The sequence below is a fragment of the Neovison vison genome, chromosome 3, assembly GCF_020171115.1.
Source record: "Neovison vison isolate M4711 chromosome 3, ASM_NN_V1, whole genome shotgun sequence".
NCBI classification, from domain to species: domain Eukaryota; kingdom Metazoa; phylum Chordata; class Mammalia; order Carnivora; family Mustelidae; genus Neogale; species Neogale vison.
In genome coordinates this window covers 4,504,058-4,516,469 of record NC_058093.1, presented here as the reverse complement: position 1 = coordinate 4,516,469, position 12,412 = coordinate 4,504,058, and the positions used below count along the sequence as shown (strand labels likewise).

Below are 12,412 nucleotides of genomic sequence, written 5' to 3'. Positions count from 1 at the left end.
TCCATCTACTTGTGATTTCTCTCTGTCAAATAAATAAATAAAAATCTTTAAAAAAAAAAAAGCATAAAGGCATAAAGGTAAATTGTTAGGTATCCTCAGACAAAAACCACAATGAAAGATGAATGTGTATGTGAAATTCTGATTTCGATAATTTAAGACATCAGTGAAAGAGAAGAGGCCTAGAGATAGACAGTGAAAACACAAAGGGAAAAAACGGACTAAGAAATGAGGAGAGCTGAGACCAGGCCAAAGGGAGCGAGAAGGAGTCAAATCATAGTTTTCAAGACTGTACATGTGACGTCTCGGTGGACAGAGGCTGATTCTCTGCGCCCCAGAGTTTCAGACCTAATGGAAGCCACTGGAGTTGGAAAAGGGTTGTTGTAGGATAAATAATGGGGAATCACTCTTTGTCTAATAAAACAATATTGTCCCTTCTCCTGATTATTGGAACAAAATAAATCACATAGATTTGAGGCAGATCGCATCAACGTATGTGTGCATGGATAGTATTAATGGAAACTACAGGTGTCTGGGAAACTGGCGGAGACTGAATTTAGGTCATCCTTGATCCCGGAGTCCCCAGGCCAAGGAAGAAGCGCCCCGCCCTCAGGGGGGCACAACAGTACTCCAGACGTCTGAGTGGGGTAGGGAACAACCAGGACAGGGAAGTTCTAAGTCTTCACATATCTTCAAGGAGACTTTATTTCTTATTTCCTTACTAGCCCTAAAATTTTTCTTCTTGAAAGCAGTGGTAGTTTCTAAAAATATGTAAATAGCAAAAATACATTTTTGAACTGTTTTAGATAATAAAGCAGAAAAAACTTAAACCAATGTGGAGTCATGTGCAGTCCGTGGTCTCCTACTGAAGAGAGCTGTCTGTTTGCCCATCATTCCCGCCGAGGCCTCACATGGAGCCTACCTGCCTCCGGGACTGTTATCCTGGGCTCGGAGATGTCCCTCACAGACTCACTCCAAAAGAAGTCAACAGGTCCAGACTTGACATGGTTGAGCCTTGGGGCAGCGAACTGACATTAACACATTAGCAGGGAACCCAGGTGCCTGCAAGCGAGGGAGCAGGGCCCGGCAAAGCTGCTAACAAGTCAGATTCCCAGAAACCTGACAGACCAGAAAAGCCACCACGGATGCCATGATCAGGAGGCCACGGAGTGACCACTCAGCCTCACCTGATCTTCCTTTCCTGGTGACCAGAATGGCAGGAACTTTAGCCATGGAACTCACCTACCTCCAAGCTCTAATTAAAGTTTGCTAAGAGCTTTATGACCTGCCCAAGCAGCTCGCCTGGGAAGGCAAAAGCACCCAAGTCATGGGGCCGCGGTGATTATTCTCTCGTTGTTGGGGCTATCCCTGCTTTAGAACAATGATTCCGAGCGTACCTGATTCTGACGGTTCTGTGTTTGTTTGTGTTTGTTCGGCGGGGAGGTGATGAGTTTATTGGTAATGCGTCCTCCTTCCCTTCTGACCGTGACACAGACGGTGGACGCAGCGGAAAAGAGAGCCAGGCACTGAAGCACCCATTTCCTCCTCTTCCCAGCAGGAAGGGGTCTGAGGGGACTCGTTGGGGGCCGGGGGAGGTGCCACCTCTCGGCCACTCCTGATACGTTCACCACGTACACACGTTGGTCAGTTCGGGAATCAAACCCGAGCATTGGTTCAGAAACCGCTTAAGTTCAGATTCTACGGCTTGAGATTTAGGTGCTAGAACAAACCAAACGGCTAGAGGTTGAAGCTGACATTTAACTTTCAGATGTTTTCAACCAAGAACCGAAAGGAAACATACCACAGGGCGCCTGAGTGGCTCCAGCTCCACATGAGACTCGATTTTGGCTCAGATCGTGATCTCAGGGTTGTGACATGGGGCTCCCCACTGGGCATGGAGCCTGCTGAAGATTGTCCCTCCCTCTCCCTCTGCCCCTCCCACCAAACCTCTCTCTCTCTCAAAAACAAACAGCCCCCCCACCAAACTGTTAAGATACATACCCACATCCACACCCACACTCAGCCCAAACATGGCACCGTTGTTTGGCTGTCAGATAATTCATGCTATAAACAGCGGGGGGGGGGTGGTGGTGGTGAAGATTACAAAGAGTCAAACTCTGACCTATGCACTTCTCAAACTTAAGGGCCAAGTAAATGCAAAATCTTCGCATTTGGGTAATCTTAGACGTATGGCAAGTCCAGATTTCAACACAACATATTGAACTCCCTTGATAACATTACCAATTAGTGGTTATGCACCCTTTGAAGAGCTCAAGGCAGGGGGTAGATTTATTTACCCTGAAATTAATGTAGCGTCAGGTCAGGGCCTCTCAATTGCAAGGACCTCTTCCAAGCCCTATACTTAACTCTGTATCCAACATTTGTATTATTTCTCTTAAAGGGGGCCCCAAAAGTATAAGCTTGGAGCTCCACAAAACCTAAGGTGGGGACAATACTACAGCAAAGGATGTCCAAAGTATTTTTACAGCAAAATAAAATCTGCTTCCCTGCAATATCCCCAAAATATCAGAAATGTGTGTTTGACTACATAGTGAGATTTCTGAGATCGAGTTCATTCCTTGAGTAAGTAGAGGCTTTTAGGAAGGTTACCCGGAAGTCCTGCATTTAAATTTAACACCAATTCCTCTTTTTTGCCGCAGTACCCTTGGCAAGACTGTTCTCTCTTCCTGGAAGCTCTCACCCCTTTTGTCAGATTATCTCTTACTTGGTTTTTGGATCTCCACCCATATTCCCTGAAGACTGTACTCCCTCACTTCGCTGACCAGATCAGTGCTCATCTGTGTAGTGTCTGCACCCCACTTCTTCGTGGCACACAGCACACTGTAATTTTGCCCGTATTTGCACAATTGCTTATTGTACTCCCATTTCTGCCATCAGACTAAAAGATGCATGGGACCGGGACATTGCCTTTCTTCTCCGGTGAGAGAAGCCGAAGCTCAGCACAGAGCCTAGCATGATACATATCTGTAAACTGAGTAAAAAATGCACAGCAGGGGTTAGAAGGAGTTGATAAGAAAAGGTCCTCTGGATATAGGTTTAAACACAAATTCAGTAAAAATTAAAAAGTCATTGTTATAAAGAATTACATTTTAGCTCATTATAATGTACATTGTCTGACAATTACTCACTGTCCAACAATGAAATAGGCTATCTTAAAAAGTGGAATGTGTCCTTCAGAAGTATATACTACTAAGGATGTTGAAGAGGGAAATTCCATGCGGGTCTAGAATTGGACCCACAGCAGCTAGATGATTTAAGATTTGTCCCAACTAGAAAGATGGTAGGACTAGGGTCACTGACATCCAGCTTTTAGGATGGCATTTATGATGATGTGCATGTGTGTGGGTATGGTTCTGTGTTTAACAATAAAGATATTAACAGAACAAAATAGTTAGAAATTTATGTTCATTATAGGTAGAAACCAACACATAGGAGTAAGTATATGTATGCAAATAAAAATGTGAGAACTGGTAATAACGTAATTCCAGAATGAATGAAGATTCTTCTCAAGATAAAGTAACAGGGGCTGAATTTAACCTCCCACCTGAATCAGCTAGAAAAGAAAACATAGGAAACACAGCCTGTGATCTCTGAGAAGCAAAGAATAAGGGAGGTGACGTCTGCAATTAAGGAAGCGGCTTCTTTCTAGAGGCCATAGCAGGCTGCTACATGGAGAAAGGGAACCCAGACAGAGCCTGCAGTCATACTGAGTGAGAAAGAGAGAGATCAGAGGTCAGAGAAGCCGTGGTGCCAGGGGTGGGGAAAGAACCAGGAGAATGAGTAAGCAGAAAAGTTTCTGGAACTCATACAGGGCTGGGAATAACTCATGTTCTAGAGTGGAATGCGAAGGCCATTAGATGAGGCAGGGTTGGCAAACTATAGCCCACGGGCCAAATCCAACCCACAGGTGGTTTTTGGAAACTTGCAAACCAAGCATTATTTTTATATTTTTTAAAAAATTATAAAGTACACACAAAGAAAAATCAGCAAAAATAGGCAGGTAAAACCTAAAATATTACATATGGCCCTTTACCAAAAGGGTTTGCTGAACAAACAAAACACTGAAACAGTGTTGAGAAAGTTACCAGTTTAGCAGTGGAGATAAATTAGCCCAAAGCTAAAGGCTGCTCTGGACCCACCCTAACAAAAACAATCCTCAAAAGGATTCTACAAATTCATAGTAACTTAGCTAACCATGAACTAAATCTAACACTATTTAGTGAGATACAACAAAATCCAGTGTCCCAAAACATAAAGTTCACATTGGGTGTCCAATAAAAAATGGCCAGATTTGTGGGGTCCCTACTCAATGGGGAGGGAATCTTCTTTTCCTTCTTCCTCTGCCCCTCCCTCTGCTTGTGCTCTGTCTCTCTCTCAAATAAATAAAATAAAATCCTTTTTAAAAAATGCCAGATTTGCAAAGAAACAAGAAAATATTACCCTGTGTTATTCGTCTATTGCTGCATAACGTACTTTCTCCAAACTTGGTGGTTTCAAACAATAGTCATTTATTACTCGTTATAGTTTTTTGTGAATCAGGAATTCTGCCAGAGCAGAGGGGAATGCTTGTTTCTGCTTCACAATTTTGGGGGCCTAAGCTGGAAGATTTGAAGTCCAGAGGCTAGAATTTTCTGAAGACTCATTCGTCAACATATTTAGAAGTTGATGCTAACTGATGTGGGCCACCTTAGTGGAAAGGAAAGGGTTAACAAAACTGCTCTAGTTGTTTATTCCTTGCATATCTCCAGAAGAATCTGGAACCATGAATGACCCTTGGCCAACCACTGGGGATACAGGCCCTTAGGTGTCAGATGACGATTTTATTTGCGTATACATGGAAAAATGGGCAGGACTGGACTAGCTTGTCAAGTTGCTCTGCACAAATATCAAAATTAAGTTATGCGCCTAGTTCCACTGTGGAGGTCCTGAGTTTTAGTTGCCACAGCTGGTTGCACAGCAAGATATGCTCATGTGACCAGCACACCAGAAAAACCTTGGACCCCGAGGCTCCAGCAGGATTCCCTGTGTAGACACATACCATACATGTTCTTATCAGTCGCTGTTGGAGAGAAATCACGTCATGTGTGGCCTCTGATGAAAGGCTCCAAAGCCCATTCTGACTGTGTCTGAACTCTGCCCAGTGAAAATATCTTCCCTGCTGCTTTACTCAGTTATCTGTAACCTTCTCTTCAGTCTTGTGAGTCCTTCTGGCCAATCAACAAACTTGGGGGCGTTCTCAGGACCTTCAAAAACACTATGGAAATACAAATCAAAGGAAAGCTGAGTATATAAGTTACCCATTGCTGTGTAACAAATTATCCCAAATGGAGCTGTTTTAAACAATAAACATTTATTATCTCCTAGTTTTTGTGCATCAGGAATCTCGGGGTGGCTTAGCGGGGTGTTCTTGTTCATGGTCTCCCTCAGTCTAGATGTCAGGTTTGGCTGGGTCTGGAGACTTTGCATCCAGAACCCACTTACCTGGTGACTGGAAGAAGGCTTCCGCACCTCGCTACTTGGATTCTCCACAGGGCTGCTCCTGTCCTGACTTCCCTCAGAGGAGGTGTTCTGAGAGAGAATAAGAGAGACGGCTAGGACAGAAGTCACAGACTTTTATCATGTAATCCCAGAAGGGAAATAACTTTACTTCTCCCATATTTTATTAGCCACACAGACCCATTGTGGTACAATGGGAGAGAGGACTATAAAGAGTGTCTATACCGGTGGTGGGGATCCTTGGAAACCACCTTGGAGGCTACTAGAACAGCTCTTTAAAAGCAGACAAGGTAGATTCCGCAAGAAGGAATATTATAAGGGATAAACAGGGACCTTTCATCACAGCAAAGGGGCCAATTCCTCAAGAAAATGAAAAATCCTATACTGAGCTGCAAGACCAAATAGAGGTTTTCTCCACGTGCATTTGTTGTTATAATCACCTTCCGCAGGGGACGTTTGGCACATGTCTGACGCCATCTGTGTTCCATCACCTCCTTCATGCAGTGGTCCTGCTGGCTTTGAGGGAATCCGAAATGCAGAATTTTTTCCTTTAGTAATGTAATTACGGAGATGCTGTTAAAAATAAAAGCTCATTTGTAAATAGTTCTGCTTTGAAGAAAAAAAAAGTTCGGTGGGAAATAGTCCCGTAGGTGTTAAGACAGGGTGTGGGGATTTTAAGAAGTCACAGTTCAGCAGAGCAAGCAGGAAATCATAACCACAGACGAGAAACAAGGCCAAGACATCAGAGGCGATGAGTATCTTTAATGATTGACAGGCCAGCCAAATCTTACATGGGTGTCTGGGAAGTGGGGAGACGGTGCTGGAAATTCACTAGCCAGGCCATAAGCATGTGAGGGTGAGACTGTCTTGTTCATTACTGACATCGTGGTGCCTAGCGCGTGAGTAAAATCATGTAAAATGTGTATCTCTTTATGCAAAAAAGAAGTCTGTAATGGGAGTGCCTACCAAAACGGACCAACAGTTTGAAGGGCATCACTTGAATAAATACTCCAGAATTTAGACTTTTATGTTTCAAGACTAGCATAGCTGGTCTTGTCCTCAATTCTAATAGCCTGTGATTAGAAAAAAAGAAGAATCTGGAAGCAAATTACATGCAAGGCTTCATACTTCCCCTGGCATTCGAGAGTGCCCAGGATCTGGCTTCTACTTATTTTTCCAGATTTTTCTGTCAGTTTTTGCCTTCTGGAAATCTGCCATTCCAGCCAAATTAACTAAATGCTATATTTTCTTGATTTAATTTGTACATTTATGCCCACTTCTTAATATCTCTGAAATGAGGAAGTATATTACAATCGGTGCATCTGAATTACGGCCCTCTTTTAAATATATCCTGTATTTTCTTCTCTCAGAGATTCGGTGAAAGGCATTTTTTTTCTGCCTCTTTTACATCAGTTGAAATCCAACCAACCTTTCCAGATGCAATTTACATCCCAAATCTCCTAAAACCCCTTCCTGACCAGCCCTTCTAAAAGTTAATTTACTTTCTTCTGACCTATAGGGTACCAAAACCTAAATTTACATATTCTGCACTACTTAATACATAGTTACATGTGTCCCCGTCTTATTTCTCCTTCCACGTTATAAGCATCCAGGGGACCAAAAGTGTGCCTTTTACGACCTTGCATTTCACATAGAAGACAACACATATTTTCCTCATTTACATGATCAGTAAATATTAATTCAGTGAATGCAGGAATATGCTAATAAATATACACAATTATATTTAAAAGAATGTAACTTATTTCAAATAATGGGAACAATAACAGTAAGAGAGAAAGCCCATGGTTGGACAGAAAAAAAAAACCCCGTAGAACAGTATTACAGAATGGCATTTTTGCCAAATCTACAGGAAATTCCTCCCTGGCATATAGGATATGGATTTTGTATATCATATACAGAACATTGTTTGGAAAACACAATCCTAATAGTTAGCATCAATTATCCCGGAAAGCCGGATGTTGTTAAAATTATGAAAGTTCACAAGAGATTTTGCCGGTTTAGTTGTTTACTTCATACACACACACACACACACACACACACAACAAAAGGCAGCAAAGTATGTGGATTCATTCTGCTGCGAAAGCTGTGGGGAAGAAAGAGGAAACCCCGCTGTCTTCAGGTCTGTAGCTTTATGTGAAGGGGATAAAGAAAGCCCAAAACTCAATGCATGGAAAGCTGTGAGTTATGAGATATGACAACCAAGAAATTAGATTAATTCAGAAAACTATAGAAGAAAAATAAATAGTTTTCTGGACTTGGTTGTCACAGAATTCTGGGGCCTAATATACTGGTTGATTTAAAACCACAATCACACACAAGCGAGTGGAAAGGTCAGGGCAGTAGGTCAGAGCAGGCAAGTCGGTTCCTTTAACAACAAAACCCCCCTCTTGCTGTGATAATGTGTAACTGAAGCAAGTTTCTTATTCAAGAGACACCTCTCCTGTGTGTTTTCCCTGCTCAGAGCGATCCCATCAGAGGCGAACTGCAGGTAGAGAACCCTGTGTTCGTATGGAATCCCACACAGCCCCACGACGTTGATTAAACACGGTGGATGAGGGAGGTATTTATATCTTCACCTGCAGTAGCAAACAGTTAACTTTATTCTATTTTTTATTGCTAACCATGCAGTCGGCACTGGGCTAAGTATTGACAGGTTTTGGCTGATCGGTGACTCCTAACAACCCTATGACATAACTCGCCCCATGTCACAAATGGGGACAGTGAGACATGGGTTAAGCAATTAATAGCATCAAGTTTGAACTCAGGACATCCGCTCAGTGATGCGGAATTCCGTAGTCTTCGCCTCTGCATGACCGTGCCTGTCACACGAGCCCACCTATCATGGCTACATATTCCTTTGTTCAGATTTCACTTTCTCCCCGCACAGCTGCGGAGCAGAGCATCCCCATCGCCCTCCTTTGTGGCAACTCAGCGCTGGGACTCACACAGCTCAGCTAAGTTCCTCCATCTGCTCAGCTTCCTGTTCTCATTCGAAACATAAAGAATATTCCGCTGGAAAGCAGATGTTTCCAAATACCACTATTTCCCTTCGCTGACTTACTGCAGTTCTGCCATTCCTTAACTCACCTACTGTCCCGTCGGGACAGAACGTGCCTTCAGCTCTGCTCAGGGTAGAGGCGGAGAAGCACGTTGGTCATTGCAGGAAGCACACAGGGTCATCCTCCCTTCTATGCCAGTCTGGAAGTCCAAAGAGGTTTGATAAATGAAAGACTTTTTATAACTCATTTGATATCAAAGCCTGGCCGGACCTAACCTCATGTAGCAACACAACCTGCCCTGAATTGACTCGAGGCTATTTTGGATCCTCACGGATCACAGTCAGTGTGAATTTTCATACGTTCCACGGCTGAAATATCAATTCGCTTTATCACAGGGTGCTGCCCAGACCTCACTGGGGGTGTTTACACATGATAAGGTATATTTACCTTTTTACCCACCCAGGAGCCAAAAAAAATCCTAAATTACAAAATACTTCTGGACCCTGGGGATTTCAGAGATGTGATTTCAGATTTGCATTCCTTTTCTCCTAACACCCCCCCCCCCTTTTTAAAGAGGTAAAGTTACATCTAACAGATTTGGTGGATATATAGATTTGTGCATGGTCATGTTATACAAACACTTTGTAACTTAAGAAAATTCAGCTGTCATGGAGGAAACCTTTTTGAACTGTATTCTTATACAAGAGACATCATACACCCCCACCCTGTGCGGGCTGTTTTGTCATTTGTTGACTGAGGGACACTCAATCATTTCCGCCCAAAGGATTAACTTCGTGTTCCCCCTCTAGCCTGTGTCTATATGTGGGCGACTTCGTTTCACTGACTCTTTTGGAATATGAAACTCAGTTTATAATTCCACATGTGATCAGATTAACCATAATGTCAATTAAAATTAAGGTAATCCAGGGTGCCTGAGTGGCTAAGTCAGTTAAGTGTCTAATTCTTGATTTCAGCTCAGGTCATGATCGCAGGGTCAGAGATAGAGCCCCACAGTGGGCCCCACACTGCATAAGATATTCTCTCTCTCTCTCTCTCTCTCTCTCCCCCCCCCACCTCTCCCCTTCCATCCTTTCCCCCCATCGCCCCCCACCACATGAGCCCTTGCTCTCTCTAAAAATAAATTAAATTAAATTAAGGTAATCCAGAGCCTTAAATTTCTGACAGATCTGGGTTTTGTTTTGTTTTTAATCTGAATTTTCTGGATATATTTACATAGACTCGCAAGGCTGATTTTCCCATGCATCTGTCATGATTTTATGGTATTCTGGTTGGCGTGCTTTCCCAACCTTTAGTGCTAAACCATAGCATCTGAAGATCCATTCAATCTGGCACTTCAGAAATTTAAATAATTGCCACAGAATTATCATTGATTAGCTGAAATTTTCCATGATAGATATCTGAGTCACAAAACTTAATTCTAAAAGCCAAGGAAAGATTCCCAAACGAAGGCGAAGGAAAAGCACTTCTGACTTAAGGCACTTTCTTGCTTTTCTGTGGCAAATCAGTTGCTATGACAGTAGACTCACTCAGAGAACGTGCAACTCACTGCTTAAAATAGCCAAGGAGCACTTTTCCCTAAGGAAGCAGGTTCTGCAAGAAATTACTAAGTCTTGCAGTATTTATATGAGCACTGTTTCAGCCGTCAATAACTAGGTTTACAGAGTAGGCTTGAAAATATTCTGTTGTTTAGGGTTTTTAAATTTTAGCAGAGAAAAAGGAAAATTCCTTAGTAGTTAAGAAAGATTAGATATATGCCTGTTGTTGGAAAAGCCTTCCATTTGGTTCAAGTTGAAATCATTTTGAATTCAAGTCCACACCTTAAAAGCATTAATTAATCCTGATAACATTTGCGTGGCATAAAGAAATACCATTGTCCCCTTTTTATAGGGGACTAAGGATGCCGAGTGTATTTTCACCTTAAAATACACTTTTCATTCAGAAATACAACCGAAGTCCTCGGGCTCCATAATTGCCGTGTGGTATGATGGCTTTTCTCCATCCACTGAGTTGTTCTTGATGATGCTAAAGATCTGACCTTTCTCTTCACAGAAGATTTGTTGAGCAAACAACGGGGTTGAGGACCTGAGGGAGGTCCTCATGAGGAGAACCACGGGCTTCCCCATTGTCTGGGGGAGGACGAATGCCAGCAGTGTTCCTGGGGGTTAGCAATGGCTCTCTCTCTCGGTTGCCGTCCTCCTTAGCAAGCATCCAGGGTTCCTGCTCCCTTACCTGCCCTTTCCCAGCAAGGCCAGGCTTCTCTCGCTCCAGATTCTTCTGTGGAGTTTCCCTCATCGGCCCTTCTTGTGCACAGACCTCACTCTGCTGCCAAAACCCATAAACAGTCTGTCAGGCTTGATGTGCGTGGGGCTATTACCACATGGAAATTGAAAGCCCCAGAATTTCATCTCCATGAGGTGCCAGGGCTAGTTCAGAGAGTAGAAGTGCCAGGTTCCTCCTTCAGTGATGGTACTCACGGTACTTACCGGGTAACTGGAGAGTGCAGAGAAAGCCCCTCAGGAAAATCTGAAGTACTATGTTGTAGTTGGGGAATTCTGAAAAGAGAAAACATGCTACAGACTTTTCTACTTCTTCTCTCTCTCTTTGTAAACAGCTGCCTACCTTTTTGGGTGCTAAGCACATATTTCCTTAAGTGGGGACTTCACTCGGGTTCTCACCCTGTAATATTTATTTTACTCATTCTACTTCCACTTAAAATTTTTCTCTCTCCCTCTTTTTTTCCAGTAAATACACTTCTAAGGGTACAGGAAATCCATTAGCGCGTATCCTTTGTTGCGCGAGCAGGTGCTTACCCACCAAGAGAAGCCAGTGAGCACAAAGGCCCCAGGCTCGTCCTGCCCTCGGGGAGCTTCCCTTCTGGGGACCTGAAAGAGCTTGTAAACAAGTCGCATGTGTGGTGCTGCTTTGTCAGAAAAGAAGAGGATACGTCCATCTACATTCGACATTCACTATCACGAATCAAGACAAAATCCTACGGTAGGCTTTGGCATGGCACCATATTTGAATTCCGGGGGATGTTCTGGGCATTACTTTGGAGTCTTGGAAAAGAAAAGTGCTACAAAAGGAGACTCTAAGGCATTGTCTAAAATAATACTAAAACCACTGGTTGAAAATTAAAACATTTCAAAATTTGTAACAAAAAGATGCATTGGTGTATCTCTGTATTCTTTGAATGGATTCAGCCAGAGATGTATGTTAAAAATTAGTCGTTACAGTCAAAGTGATTCCACCAGCTGCTTATCTGTGCAGTGATTACGGGAGGGTTGCAGGTAGGGATTGCATTTGTTGCAATTGATTGCCTAATTTTTATTGGTGGCCCTCATCTTCCCCTCTGCCCCCCACCCCCACTCTCTGGGAGCTACAGGTCTCACTTCTCATCGACATTCACACTCTCTCCGTGGAGACGGATGCCCTAGCTTCTCCCTGTGAGCATCTGCTCGACTAACTTCCCCCTCAGGAGATCCCTTCTTACTGGGCTGGTTTCGAATACGTAGGCTTCTTTACTCTCCTCAGAAGTCACTACTCTGCACTCTTCCGGCTCTGTAACATGAAACCTCTTTGTCAGGAGCCAGCTCACACTCTGCCAAAGAAGGATTCCCTCATTTGGGAAACCAGACCCACTGAACAAACTGGATCTGCTTTTAATGCTCTTGTGAGTGCAGCTTAAATGCTTTTGCTAACATAGTTGTCAAGAAATTGTGTTTGGGACCCGGGCTGAGACACAGATGTCAAGATCTCCAGCCGCAGCTGTGAACCTGCAGACCAAGGTTAGCAGGGCCAAAGAACGGGACGTGTAGTCAAGAACTCGCCAGTCTTCCAGTTCCTAAACGAGGCTGAGA

The 12,412-nt window shown here is 43.4% G+C and overlaps 1 long non-coding RNA gene across 3 annotated transcripts; it reads right to left on the bottom strand.

Annotated features, from left to right (window-relative positions):
- Positions 1 to 4,389: 4,389 nt before the first annotated feature.
- On the bottom strand, positions 4,390 to 10,911 carry LOC122901704. Of its 3 annotated transcripts, XR_006383658.1 has the most exons (5): positions 10,785 to 10,911; positions 8,623 to 8,733; positions 5,955 to 6,087; positions 5,500 to 5,586; positions 4,390 to 5,272 (listed from the first exon to the last, which is right to left on the bottom strand). It is a non-coding gene; the product is annotated as an uncharacterized LOC122901704 (long non-coding RNA). The 3 variants fall into 3 exon arrangements; XR_006383659.1 differs by lacking the exon at positions 8,623 to 8,733; XR_006383660.1 differs by lacking the exon at positions 8,623 to 8,733 and having other exon boundaries at positions 5,955 to 6,030.
- Between the last annotated feature and the right edge of the window lie 1,501 nt (positions 10,912 to 12,412).